Source organism: Scyliorhinus torazame, chromosome 2 (genome assembly GCF_047496885.1).
Source record: "Scyliorhinus torazame isolate Kashiwa2021f chromosome 2, sScyTor2.1, whole genome shotgun sequence".
NCBI lineage: Eukaryota > Metazoa > Chordata > Chondrichthyes > Carcharhiniformes > Scyliorhinidae > Scyliorhinus > Scyliorhinus torazame.
In genome coordinates this window covers 238,705,109-238,720,112 of record NC_092708.1, presented here as the reverse complement: position 1 = coordinate 238,720,112, position 15,004 = coordinate 238,705,109, and the positions used below count along the sequence as shown (strand labels likewise).

At 49.5% G+C, this 15,004-nt stretch overlaps 1 protein-coding gene across 5 annotated transcripts in view; it reads left to right on the top strand.

Annotated features, from left to right (window-relative positions):
- Positions 1-15,004, top strand: part of LOC140396632 (alpha-(1,6)-fucosyltransferase) — a 1,055,147-nt gene that overhangs the window by 535,767 nt on the left and 504,376 nt on the right. Inside the window, exon 5 of one of the 5 annotated variants that reach the window (XM_072485429.1) lies at positions 10,619-10,754. The exons of the other annotated variants lie outside the window; for them this stretch is intronic. The gene's annotated coding sequence lies outside the window, so the exon portion shown is untranslated. The remainder of the gene's footprint in view (positions 1-10,618; positions 10,755-15,004) is intronic. 5 annotated transcript variants of the gene reach the window in all.

The window sequence follows — 15,004 nt, the reverse complement described above, 5'->3', positions numbered from 1 at the left end:
GAACCAATCACACTGCATTGAGCAAGCATAATTATTTTTTGCCTGCAGCCTGTAACTCATTGCAGCACCGAATATTGTATCAACAATCAGTTTGGGACCAAAATCTCAACTGCAGTCATTCTATGTTAAACTGTTATCTGTGAGCTATGAATGAATGTTAAGCTGCCAATCAACACCAGACAAAAATAACTCTTAGCACAACATTATCATCTGCCCACATTTCCATGAAATTCCTCACAGGTACTTGAGCAAGCATTATCTCATTGAAAATAAGCAGGTTACTGCTCCAATTGACTAAATCATGCTGGACGAACCTCCTGCGTTAAGCACTTGAACATTTTTGATAAGTTTGCTATTTTTGACTTATCATGGGATTACCATTTTTTTAAAACCCTATTGTTGTACAGGAATGTTTTTTTAAAAAATGCTTTACACAGAGAAATCGTGTTGTTGTTTAACTTGGTGCAGTGAGCTATGTCAGTTTATCTAAGACAGGTGTCCAGATCAGATTTTGTGGAGTTTGCTGAATTGTCTGAAATGTTTTTTTAAATTGTATGACCAGTGGTTATGTAAATAAATTTGGCCCTGGTCATTTTTATTTTTTTATTTATTTTTAATTTTTTAAATTTAGAGTACCCAATTCATTTTTTCCAATTAAGCGGCAATTTAGCGTGGCCAATCCACCTACCCTGCACATCTTTGGGTTGTGGGGGCGAAACTCACGCAAACACGGGGAGAATGTGCAAACTCCACACGGACAATGACCCAGAGCCAGGATCAAACCTGGGACCTCGGCGCCGTGAGGCTGCAATGCTAACCACTGTGCCACTGTGCTGCCCTGGTCATTTTTATTTGACAATATTTATCAATGTGTTGGCAGCCTTCAAGGCGTGATAGTCAGGGTGTGGAGGTGAACCTTGTAGTCTCTCAGCACATTAACCATAAAATATTTTCTGTTACTTTGAACTAGCAAGGCTTCATAACTAATTAAAAATGCATGGCATTTACAACAAGGAAACTAGCTGTACATAGAATCCCAACAGTGTAGAAGGAGACCATTCAGCCCATTGTCTGCACCAATCCTCTGAAAGAGCATCCTACCTAACATGCACATTCCTGACGCGGGTAATTTTGTTTTAGCATGGCCAATCCACCTAACCCGCACATCTTTAGACTGTGGTAGAAAACTGAGCAACCAGAGGAAACCTACACAGACTTGGGGAGAATGTGCAAAGTCTGTCAGTCACCCAAGGCCAGAATTGAACCGGGGTCCCTGGTGCTGTGAGGCTGTGGTGCTGTGAGGCAGCAGTGCTTGCCACTATGCCACCCATATCCACACCAGTGGCACATGTCTCTCCCCACGTTTCCTAAATGCATCAAAATATCCTCTATAAACACTTGCGTGTTTATCCACCTTTCATTTAAATTCATGTGTTATTTGCCTTCACCATTCCTAGTGGTAGCAAGTTCAACATTCAAACCATTCTCTGGGTTTAAGAAAAAGAACCCTGAATGTGCTATTCAATTTCTTGATGACTATCATATTTATAGTGTCTAGCTTTGGAACTCCCTCCCACATGTGGGATATATTTCCCTGCATCTACTCCATTGAGCCCTTTCACAATTCTCTTAATACTGGACTTCATGTTGTTACAAAATGGACATAGAGGCAATGGAGAAGGTGCAAAAAGAGTTACTAGAATAATATCAGAATTGAGAGGTTATGCCCATCTGAAAAGGTTGAACAGACTAAGCCCATTTCTCTAGGAAGGATAAGACGGAGGGATGGGGTTACCCGTTGTGTGCTGTACCTGTTGTAAATTGTTACCTGTGGCTATCTTTTTGTTTTGTTTTGTTTGATGCGATTTCTGTAAAAATGGAAAATGGCAATAACTTTTTTTTAAAAACTCCATTGGCTGTAAGGCACTTTGGCACATTCTACCATCATGAAACGAGATACATAAATGCACCTTATTACTGTTCGTTTGATCTTAACCCATTTGTAAGTGTGTGTCACATTTACAAACTAACTTGAAGTTCACTTTGGTGTTCTGCTTTGTGAAGACCCAGGAGAATTGCAGGAGGATGCTTTGTTTGATCCTAGGCCATGTTACGACCAAGAGTTTACCTGCAAGAGGAGCCTTAACACACGGATCAAAAATATTTGGGGTAAAAACAAATAAAGAAACCCATCAATGGAACATCGCTGCTAAAACAAACTGTTAACACACTTTGTGCCAATCATAATCTTGGGTATGATTTTAGGATGATTTTGTCAACCAGATTTTAACATAGGATCCCACTGCTGAAGAACTGTGCTTGTGCTTTTAGAAAATAACTTGCTTGCATTCATTTGTTTTCTGTGTTTTACTTGCTCTGAGTTACTTATCTTCTGTCACCTGTCCGGGATAGACAGAGTGTTGCATTCTCTTTTTGTTTTTGAGAGTGACAGCCCACTCTAAAGAAGGACAACAGTAAATTAGGAAACTCTTTAAAAACACAATTTGTACTGTTCCACAATCCCTTCATCCAATTCTACACTGCCATTTTGTGAGGTAATTTGGCAGCGGATAATTCAGAAGTAATTTGAGGTTCTGTGAATTAAATCCTATTCTTTGGCAAACTGCCTGAACTCAAAAAGAAAAATGCATGGCCCACAGTTTATCAGGTTTTATTAGTTATTCCATACCCAGAGAGAGTAGCATTTATGTAATACCTCACCGTTTTTACAAGTGCTATGTGTTTTGGATAATAGGAGTGGTATGTGACTCGTGTTTTGCTGTGTGGGAGAATATCAGCAATGGCTGCAGCTTTGGCAATTTGCCGTAATTCATTTCGAAGCATGATGAGCAATATCTAAAGCTGGCCATTACAGGTAGTCAAATGTTTATTTTTTTCACATGTGTCTGGGCCCCTTGCAAATTTGTTGAGTCATTTCTTGATGTGAACTTTTCAGTATCATAAGACGTTAGCTAGCCTTTAAAAGTTAGCTTCTCTTGGCACACTACAGAATTTCTGGCAGGTGCAGTCTTTTTACTTGTGACCAGCTGCGATGGCTCAGATTAATAAACTGGAGACTTCCAGTAACAACAAAGGAGGTTTATTAACAGCAGGTAAAGGCAACTATATACGAGCACAGAGCAATGATGGTTAGGGCTGGATCTCCAGCTCAGGATCCACACGGCCCGGGCCAATGCTCCCAGGGCCTGTGCTTTCTCACTATTGGTCAGGGTTCTGCGCTTTAGTGTGATCGGCCAGGAGCCAGTGGACCGCAAAACCTGCCCCTTAAAGGGGCCATGCTACCACATCCCTCCTCCCTAAGGTCCCTCATTACATTTTACAAAGTAAGCTATATACAAGGTTAAGAGACATAAGGGAAAGAGTTTAGCACAGAGTGAGTTTGTCCAGGGACGCCACGTCCTCACGGACCTCCTTGGTCCCCCAGCCGGCTCCACCTTCACCGAGGTAGTCTTGTTGTCTGCAGAAGACAATGGTTCAGGAGGCTCCACCTCTTCCGTAGAGCTTCTCCCCTCACCAGCTCCCACCTGGACTGCCGGCAGGGCTGACTCTGAAATTCCCGGCTCCCTCTGCTCTCAAACAGCCACAGGATCACCGGCGGCATTAGTTGGACCCATCTGTTCTGGAATGGGGGTTACTGTCCCCCGCCTCCTCACATGGTCGACATGCTACTACACAGTCCTGTCATTGACATATACAACATAGGATACAAGTTCAGATTGGTATATGATCCGACTGGCTAACCAGATTGTCGGTCTGACGTGCCTCCACCCTCCCCGCCAAATTTGGAAATATCAATTCTAAAAGATTTATGAGGGGATCTCCAACAAGCAATTCAGCCGGTGTGACCTCTTTAGTGGTACGGAGTGGTCGCGTTGCAGGACAATAGTAAGTTGGCCAGCTGATGGCGCAACGGCCAGTTTGATTGCTTCCTCATAGAATTTTTTAAAGTCTGTGCGGCCCGTTCTGCCAATCCGTTGGATGCAGGGTGATATGGGGCAGTCCTGGTTTACCGGATTCCATTTGTCTGAACAAAGTGTTGGACATCGTCAGTAAAAGCGGGTGCCATGATCGGACACAGTGGCTTCTGGTAGGCTGTGTATGGCGAATAACTGGCCTGAAGCGTCCACACAAGCCTCCAAGGTCATAGCTGCCATCTCTTGTTTGGATAGCCATTTGGAATGAACATCTACCAAGAAAGGACCTGAATAGTCGACGTTTACTCTGGTCCAAGGGTAGAGGTTGGCCAAAGGAGGTAACAATTGAGTCTGGCAGGGGCGCATTGCCATACCACTTCCTCAATAGCTTTATTGATGTGGCCACCAGACATAACTGTGAGTCAGCAACTTCATTTTTGTTTGGCCTGAATGAGAGCTGTATATTTCTTGTGAGAGGAGTTCCCTCGCTAGGGGTGGAATAACGACTCGAGTGCCTCAAAGTATTACCCCATCTCGCAGATTAATTCATCCCTGGGGGTTAAGTAGGGCCTCAACTATTCAGACATCTTGTGGTGCCAAACTGTAGCATCCATTTCACCTTGGATAATACCGGATCTCACTGGGTCCAATTTCATATGTGTCACACCGGCAAGCTGATCAAGAAGTTCGGCGTCAAGTTGATTCCTTGGGTACTGGCATTGGCGCCAAGTTCATTGGCAAAGGGAGTCAACTCAATGCATCTGCATTGGAGATTTGGATGTCAGGCCTGTGTCGGAAAGTTTAGTTATAGTTCGCTAGCAGCAAGGCTAAACATTGCACTGTACTGGAGGCAATTGGGGGTACTAGCTTTTCCTCTCCCAAAAGACCCTGGGTGCGATTCTCCAGAACCGTGACTACATGCCCCCACCAACGGGAACACCAGAGTGACTCCCACTGGTGCTAGGTGCGACCCCAATGTGCTATGTTATGGCATTTGACAATTTATTTAGCTGAATCAGCTTTTCTGTGCCATTCCATGGCACATCGAGGTTTGTTCTGCAACTGAGAGGAGCGGACCTAAAGAGCGCTCCAACCTTAAAAAGCTGCTGTAGCCTCTGCCCACCCAACTCTTTCCACCCCCACCCCCCTGGATTTCTGGCAGGGCACCCTGACCAGCAAGGCTCCACTTCAGAAGCCGCCATTTCCCCACCCCCCTCAATCCCAACCCGCCGGTCCCACCCTTAAGGCCCACCTCAGTACCCCCCTTCAGGCCCCGCCTCTTCAGTGCAAACCTTGCAGTCCTAGGGTGGCAAAGTGGTAAGTACCCCCCAACAATTTCCGCAAGGATGCCAAGTGGGGTCCTTCATGGGAGGTGCGGATTCGGGAGGGCTCTTGTGCTGGGCTGGAGAGGCTCAGGCCTGTGGTCTTTCATCGGTTGGGGCTCATTTGGCTGCTCTCCCCCTTTGCAGCCTTTAAACAGTCAGTCACTATGTAAAAATTAAAGTTTTCTCATAATAAAGTGAAAGTGTTCTCATCTATACCCTAAACCCGTTAAAAAATCTGACATTATGCCAAGTTTAAAGATCTGTGAAATGAAGACAAAAGTAAATCCTTTAAAGTGATGTATACCTTTGAAGTTTTCATGCATTTCATTTCATTGCCCTTCAAAGTATAGAAGTCTGTATGTATGTCTAGAAGGCTAAAAGCTTTGATTTGCATTGTTTACATTCAATTTTGTTGCTTGCTAAAAGTTTCCTGATTGTCAGGTCGATGCAGTTTCAAAGGAAAGGTTGAGATTGCTTATTTATATAGCTCTGCAGGGATCCATTCACACAAAGTCAAAGGTGTTTTCCTAACAGCAGTTTTTTTTTTAACGAAGCTGCCTCTGTTCTCAAGAGCTTCCTGGAAAGTGCAGGGACTCATTTGCCAACATCCTAGCTGGTTAGTTGCTCCGGTGTACTGCCGGTCCGTGAGATGTAAAATAGCTCTGTTTGCATGATCCTGTCAGTTTTGGACAGGAAACCCAATTTCAGCCTGATGTGGGATTCTGTGGGTCATCCCGATCCCACATCCGGCAGATGGCCCCGGAGACTCCTGTCCTCAATACCGGTTTATGGTCGGGTGTTATTACGCATCCATAAATGTGTTGGCGGAACTTTTTAACACCGTAGATGTCGGGATCCTGCCCCATGCTTTCTCTCTCTTGGTCAGGGTTCATGCGCTTCTGCGCGATTGGTACAGAGTCAATCAAGTGGACCGCAAAGCCCGTCCTCTTAAAGGGGGACAGGCTGCAACATCAGCCATCTATTATCTTTTAGAACATGCCTAAGGTCTTTCACTGTCACAGTCCTTTGTCTTATGCTCAGGCTCTGGCAGAGTTAAATTATTTAAGTTTGAATGAAGTAATGTAAATAACTGAGCAGAAGGGAATTTGGTGCTTAAAAATGAATATAAACAATATGAATTGAACAGCCTTCAGGAGCAGACTCATTCTCATCAGCTATTTTTATTGGCTTTTGCATTCTGGTCCACTAACTCATAAATTTCAGTAATGTACGTACATTTTCTTAGTGTATGTGACTCCCTCAGGTTATTCTTCTGTCGCCCAGTAATGATTCTTCCTATTCTGTAAGGCAGTTATTCAAAGGTTTCAAAAATTGAGCAATTATTAGCTTGTGGTTGGTTTTAGTAGTTGCAGAGCAACCACATCCTAACTGAACCTTTCAAAAGTAAATGTGGTGCTTTTTAAAAAAATATATTTTTTATTCTCCTTTTTCACATTTTCTCCCAAATTTACACCCGCCAACAAACAATAATCAGTAACAAATATGTCAATCCCCATATCAATAACAACGATCCCATCCTCCCACCAAACCCCAAACATTAGCCCGCATGTTAACATAAACAAATGACAAAAAGGAATCAGGAATCACCCATAGTCACCATCAACACACAGCACCCCCCTCCCACCCACCCACCCCTAATTAATGTTCAGTGTTATCCAGTTCTTGACAGTGCATAATGAATAATGCCCATGAATTATAGAACCCCTCCAACCTTCCCCTCAGTTCAAACTTAACCTTCTCAAGAGTCAAGAATTCCAACAGGTCCCCCCGCCACGCAAGGGCACAGATGGAGAGATTGCTCTCCAACCCATCAGGATCCACCTTCGGGCGATCAACGAGGCGAAGGCTACAACATCTGCCTCCGCACCCGTTTACAACCCTGGTTGGTCTGACACCCCGAATATGGCCTCCTGAGGGCCCGGATCCAGTTTCACGTGCACCACTTTAGAAATTACCCTAAAATCCTCCTTCCAGTAATCCTCTAGCTTTGGACAGGACTAAAACATATGAATGTGATTAGCGCCCCCCCCACCCCACCCCCCAAACAACGTTCACACACATCTTCTACTCCTTCAAAGAATCGGCTGATCCTCGCCCTCGTGAGGTGTGCTCTGTATACCAGCTTCAGCTGTATTAGCCCCAACCTCGCACAAGAGGTGGAGGCATTCACCGTCCGGAGCACCTCACACCAGAACCCCTTCTCCATATCCCCTCCCAACTATTCCTCCCACTTTGCTTTGATCCCTTCCAATGGTGCCTTCTCCTCTTAGCTCCGTAAACCGCTGACACTACCCCCTTCCCCGGGGCTATCGGGAGTGGCGCTGTTGCCAGTGCTTTCAATTCTGACCCCCTGTACAAACTATCCTCCATTCTGACCCACTGGGAATCACCCCTCTGACCCAGCACCGCACCTTCTCCATATTCACTGCCCACATCAGGGGCGGGATTCTCCGCAATTGGCGCAATGTCCGCCGACCGGTGCCAAAAACGGCGCGAATCAGTCCGGCATCGCGCCGCCCCAAAGGTGCGGAATTCTCCACATCGTGAGGGGCCGAGCCCTCACCTGAGGGGCTAGGCCCGCGCCAGAGTGTTTTCCGCCCCGCCGGCTGGCGGGAAAGGCCTTTGGCGCCCCGCCAGCTGGCACGGAAATGACTTTGCCGTGCGACGCATGCGCGGGAGCATCAGCGGCTGCTCACGGAATCCCCGCGCATGCGCAGTGGAGGGGGTCTCTTCTGCCTCCGCCATAGTGAAGACCATGGCGAAGGCGGATGGAAAAGAGTGCCCCCACGGCACAGGCCCGCCCGCGGATCGGTGGGCCCAGATCGCGGGCCAGGTCACAGTGGGGGCACCCCCCGGGGCCAGATCGCTCTGGACCCCAGGACCCCGGAGCCCGCCCGCGCCGCCTTGTCCCGCCGTCCGAAAGGTGGTTCAATCCACGCCCATCGTGGACCGGAGAATCGCCGGGGGTGGGCCCGCCGACCGGCGCGGCGCGATTCCCGCCCCATCCAAATCTCTGGTGGCGGAGAATTCGGGACACGTCGGGGGTGGGATTCACGCCAGCCCCCGGTGATTCTCCGACCTGGTGGGGGACCGGAGAATCGCGCCCCAGGTTCGGAAGCCCAAAACCCCCTGCCTGCCTTCTCCTCTGTCGCAGCACCTTTCTAACTCTGGCCACTTTCCCTCCCCATATGAACAAAGTAATCCTTCCCTCAATCTCTCTGAAAAAAGCCTTTGGCAGGAAAATCGGCAGGCATTGAAAAATAAACCGAAATCGCGGCAGCACATTCATTTTAATCGCCTGTACCCGACCCGCCAGTGACAGAGGGAGACCATCCCACCTTGTCAGATCAGCTTTCACTCTCCCCACCAAACTAGAAATGTTGTACCTGCGGAGCCCGCCCCCCCCCCCTCCCCCAACTCCCAGGCAACCTGCACCCCCAGGTACCTAAAGTGAGTCCCTGCACTATGGAATGACAGCCCCCCCACCCCTGCCCCTCCCCCTGCCGAGACACCACAAAATACTCACTCTTGTCTAGATTTAGTTTGTACCCCGAGAAAGACCCAAACACTCGAAGCAACTCCAATATTCCCCCTATCGACACACTCGGTTCCGAAACGTATAACAGCAAGTCATCAGCATGTAAGGACACCCTATGCTCTATCCCCCCCCCCCCCCCCCCCCCGCACTATTCCTTTCCATACCCCCGAACTTCTTAATCCGATGGCCAACGGCTCAATCGCGAGTGCAAACAGCAGGGGGGACATAGGACATCCCTGCCTCGTCCCACGGTGGAGAGAAAAGTATATCGAGCTGATGTTGTTTGTGCGGACACTCGCCCTCGGCTCCTTATATAGTAGCTTTACCCAGTTCACAAATCTTGGTCCAATCCCGAACCGCTCCAGAACTGCCATCAAGTACCCTCATTCTACCCGGTCAAACGCCTTCTCAGCGTCCAATGCCACAACCACCTCTGTTTCCTTCCCCTCTGCCGGTGCCATAACGACGTTCGATACCCTTCTAACGTTTGAAAAGAGCTGCTTCCCTCTCATGAACCCCATCTGATCTTCACCTATCACCTTCGGGAGGCACTCCTCCAGCCTACCCGCCAGTACCTTCGCCAATACTTTTGCATCCACATTCAGAAGCAATATGGGTCTATACGACCCACACTCCGTCGGATCCTTATCTGTTTTTAGCATCAGGAAAATCGATGCCTGCCCCAAAGCTTGTGGCAACACCCCCCTCCCTATCGCCTCTTCAAACATCCCCACCATCAGGGGTGCCAGCTTATCCTTGAATTTTTTATAATATTCCAGCGGAAACCCATCTGGCCCCGCCACAGCTAAATGTGATGTTTAGTGGCCTATTCTGAGTGTTTGTTGTCTCCAGATCATCACGTGAATGTGATACAACATATGCTGGACAGTTTGCATGATCATACCATACTTCGTGGCTTTGTTAATAATGTTAGCTCAGTAACTCAGTAAATATCTATTATCCTATTATCTTCTAATACTTTCCGTAATTTATCATGCTCCTCTTTAGATTGACATATGAATTATTTTGCCACGCAAGAGGCAATGCCAATGCAGAATAATTTCCATAGTTGCCCTGCAATGCGGAAGGAGGCCATTTGGCCCATTGAATAAGCACCCCCGCCCTATCTCAGTGAACCTGCAACCTAGCCAGCACATCCTTGGCCACTGAGGGGCAATTTATCACAGCCAATTCACCTAGGAGGAAACCCACGCAGACACGGGGAGAACGTGCAAACTCCACACTGCGCGTCACCCAAGGCCGGAATCGAACCTGGGTCCCCGGCATTTTGAGGCAGTAGTGCTAATCACTGTGCAACTGTGTAACCCCAAGAAAGAATGTTTTGCCTTCGGAATAGGAAACCAGTGATGAAGTTAGATTTTAAAATAATTTTTAAATAAATGAAGAACAAGATTTTAAAGTTTTATTAACGAGATGTGGACATCGCTGGCCAAGGCAGCATTGACTACCCATGTATACAATTGTAACAAATTTAAACTTTGTGTAGATTTTCTCTTGTGGACGGAGGAGTGTAATAGTCATCTGTGTATGTAGATAAGCAAACGAGAATAATCCGCTTCAGTTCAGTACTGGACCTCCATGTGCAAGCCCCTCTCAGTCTCACAAAGATACAACACCAGTCGAAAAAGCAGACATTATTAGTATTTGATACTGAGGTGCTAGAATAATATTTTTCACATTTTCACGTTCAAATCTTTTCAATATATTTTATCAGATAAAGTATGTAGATGACACAATTCATGAAACATTGATTGAGCTCCTCTATTTATCTATTTCAGCCGGCAACCTGCAGAATTGAAAGCGTTAGGCGGCTGAGAAGATAATATATTGCACCTGTTTCTTCTGGATGCCTCACTTTGCCTGGCAGAGGCGAACAGCTCATGTCAGTATCTGACATTCCTCCAACTGATGATGGTTAGTGATGGTTGGGCTGAGCTTTGAATGTACTGAGGTGTATTAGAACAAGAATGGTAGTACAGAACTTTACCGGAAAAAAGAGAGACAAGCTGTTGGAGCTTTTCATTTTGCACTCATCAGGACAATTGCAAGAATAACAAACCTCTGAGGGAGAAATAATTTATACCGCATGAGAAAATAATGTTTTTTTAAAAAAAATTATTTTTATTAAAGGTTTTCATAAAATATCAATAACAAAATGAGAAAGAAAAAAGAACCCAACAGGGTTAAGTACAAAACACAATCTAAAAAAGCAACCCCCAAACCCCTCCCCCTCTGTACATAAATAATAAATTAACATTAACACCCCGACCTAACACACAGCAGGTGTATGCACCCCCTCAGACCCTCCAGTGCAAATAACATCCCCCCCCCCCGAGCTGCTGCTGCCATTGACCAATGTCCATCATTCTGCCAGAAAGTCTAAGAACGGTTGCCACCGCCTAAAGAACCCTTGTACCGACCCTCTCAAGGCGAATTTCACCCTCTCCAATTTAATGAACCCTGCCATATCGCTGATCCAGGATTCCACGCTTGGGAGTATCGCATCTTTCCACTGAAGGAGAATCCTTCGCCGAGCTACCAGGGACGCAAAGGCCAGAATTCCGGCCTCTTTCGTCTCCTGCACTCCCGGCTCCTCTGCCACCCCAAATATTGCGAGCCCCCAGTCCGGTCTGACCCTGGATCCTACCACCCTCGACACCGTCCTCGCTACGCCCTTCCAAAATTCCTCCAGCGCTGGGCATGCCCAGAACATATGGGTGTGATTTGCTGGGCTCCCTGAGCACCTAACACACCTGTCCTCACCCCCAAAGAACCGGCTCATCCTTGTCCCGGTCATGTGTGCCCTGTGCAGCACCTTAAACTGTATGAGGCTGAGCACGAAGAGGAAGAATTCACCCTCCCTAGGGCATCTGCCCACGTCCCCTCTTCGATCGCCTCTCCCAACTCCTCCTCCCACTTACCTTTCAACTCCACCACCGAGGCCTCCTCCTCCTCCTGCATCACCTGGTAAGTTTCCAAGATCTTCCCCACTCCCACCCACCGCCCCGAGAGCACCCTGTCCTATACTGTGTGTGGCAGTAGCCGTGGGAATTCCATCACCTGCCGTCTGGCAAACGCCCTTACCTGTAAGTACCTGAAGGTGTTCCCCGGGGGAAGCCTGTACTTCTCCTCCAGCTCACCCAAGCTCGCAAACTTCCCGTCCACAAACAGGACCCCCCAACTTTTGTATCCCTGCTCTGTGCCACCCCGAAAACCCTCCACCTGTTCTTCCTGGGGCGAACCGGTGGTTCCCCCATAATGGGGTCCACGCTGAGGCCCCAACTTCCCCCCTATGCCACCTCCACTGCCTCCAGATTTTGAGGGCCGCCACCACCACCGGGCTTGTGGTATACCTCCTTGGAGGGAGCGGCAGCGGCGCCGTTGCCAGCGCCCACAGACTCGTACCCACACAGGACGCTGTCTCCAGCCTCTTCCATGCAGCCCCCTCCCCTTCCATCACCCACTTGCGCACCATCGTCGCATTGGCGGCCCAGTAGTACCCACAGAGGTTGGGCAGTGCCAGCCTCCCCCTATCTCTACTCCACTCCAGGAATACCCTTCTCACCCTCGGAATCCCTCGCGCCCACACAAACCCTATTATACGCCTGTTAACACGCCTGAAAAAAGCCTTCGGGATAAACACGGGGAGGCACTGGAACAGGAACAAAGACCTTGGGAGCACCGTCATTTTGATTGACTGCACCCTACTCGTCAAGGACAGCGGCAACGCGTCCCACCTCTTGAACTCCTCCTCCATTTGCTCCACCAGCCTTGTAAAGTTAAGCCTATGCAGGGCCCCCCAGCTCCTGGCCACCTGGACCCCCAAATATCTGAAGCACCTCTCCGCCCTTTTTAGTGGGAGCTCGCCAATCCCCCTCCCCTGGTCCCCTAGCTGAACTACGAACAGCTCACTCTTCCCCATATTGAGCTTGTACCCCGAAAAGTCCCCAAATTCCCTAAGGATCCTCATTACCTCTGGCATTCCTCCCACCGGGTCCGCCACATACAGCAGCAGGTCGTCTGCATAAAGCGACACCCTATGCTCCTCCCCACCGCGCACCAACCCCCTCCAGTTCCTCGACTCTCTCAGTGGCATAGCCAGGGGTTCAATCGCCAGTGCGAAGAGCAGGGGGGACAGGGGACACCCCTGTTTCGTCCCTCGGTGCAACCAAAAGTACTCGGACCTCCTCCTATTTGTGGCCACACTCACCATCGGGACCTCATACAACAGCCTAACCCACTTGACAAACCCCTCCCCAAACCCGAACCTCTTCAGCACCTCCCACAGGTACCCCCACTCTACCCTATCGAAGGCTTTCTCAGCATCCATCGCCACCACTATCTCCGCCTCCCGCCCCCTCGCTGGCATCATGATAACGTTCAAAAGCCTCCGCGCATTCGCGTTCAACTGTCTCCCCTTCATAAACCCCATCTGGTCTTCATGGATGATCTGTGGCACACAATCCTCAATGCTCGTGGCTAAGACCTTCGCCAACACCTTGGCATCTACATTTAGCCAGGAAATCGGCCTGTAAGACCCACATTGCAGGGGATCCTTGTCCCGCTTCAGGATCAAGGAGATCAGTGCCTGGGACATCATCGGGGGTAAAGCCCCCCCATCCCTTGCCTCATTAAAGGTCCTAACTAACAGCGGGCCCAACAGGTCCATATATTTTTTATAGAATTCGACCGGGAAACCGTCCGGCCCCGGTGCCTTTCCCGCCTGCATGCTTCCTATTCCTCTGATCAGCTCCTCCAGCCTAATTGGGGCCCCCCGTCCCGCCACCAGTCCCTCTTCCACCTTTGGAAACCTCAATTGGTCCAGGAAACGGCCCATCCCTCCCTCCTCCCGTGGGGGCTCGGATCGGTACAATTCCTCATAGAAGTCCCTGAAGACCCCATTGATGCCAACCCCACTCCGCACCATGCCTCCCATACCATCCCCACTCGGACCTCCCCGTTGTACTTGTCTCCAAGTACCTATCTATACTTCCTTGGACCCGCTCGCCAACAGCCCCACCTCCAACTGCCACAGCGGGCGCTGGTCCCTCTCCTCCCCCATCTCCAAGTCCACCCAATGGGGGGCGTAGTCCGAAATGGCTATTGCCGATACTCTGTATCCTCTACTCTCGCTATCAGCGCCCTGCTCAAAATGAAAAAGTCGATTCGAGAATAAGCCTTATGGACATGTAAGAAGAAGGCCCCCGGCCTTGCAAATCTCCAAGGGTCTACCCCTCCCATTAGGTCCATAAAGCCCCTCAACAGTCTAGCCGCCGCCGGCTTCCTACCCGTCCTAGACCTGGAGCGATCCAGTGCCGGATCCAACACCGTGTTAAAATCTCCCCCCCCCGTTATCAGGCCCCCCACTTCCAAGTCTGGGATCTGACCCAACATACGCCGCATAAAACCAGCATCGTCCCAGTTCGGGGCATACACATTGACCAGCACCACCCTCTCTCCCTGCAGCTTACCACTTACCATTATGTACCTACCGCCATTGTCTGCCACAATGCTCGACGCCTCGAACGACACCTTCTTTCCCACCAAGATCGCCACCCCTCGATTTTTGGCATCTAGCCCCGAGTGAAACACCTGACCTACCCACCGCTTCCTCAATCTTACCTGGTCTGCCACCTTCAGGTGTGTCTCCTGGAGCATAACCACATCCGCCTTGAGCTCCTTCAGGTGCGCGAACACGCGGGCCCGCTTAACCGGCCTATTCAGTCCCCTTACATTCCAGGTTATCAGCCGGATCAGGGGGCTACCCACCCCCCTCCCCCCGCCGACTAGCCATGACCCCTCCTCGGCCAGCCACGCGCCCGCACCCCACACCCGGCCCATTCCACACAGCGGCATACCCCCGTCTCGACCCACCCCACTCGCTCCAGCTCCTCCTTGACCTTAGCAGCATCAACTCCACCCCCGCCCCCACTCCCCCCCCGGGCTAGGACCCATCCTAGCTGGTTTACTCCCCCATTGCACTTCCGCAAGTCAGCTGACTCCTGCTGACCCTGGCCACTCCCGCCTCCCCTTCGACTCCTCCCATTGTGTGGCACACCCTCCTCTCCCGCTCCCCATCCACAGGCTCTCCCCCTCCCCCCTCCGTTCTAAGCATGGGAATCAATCCTCGCTTCCCCGCCCCGGCCCCGCCCTCCCCAGTCTTC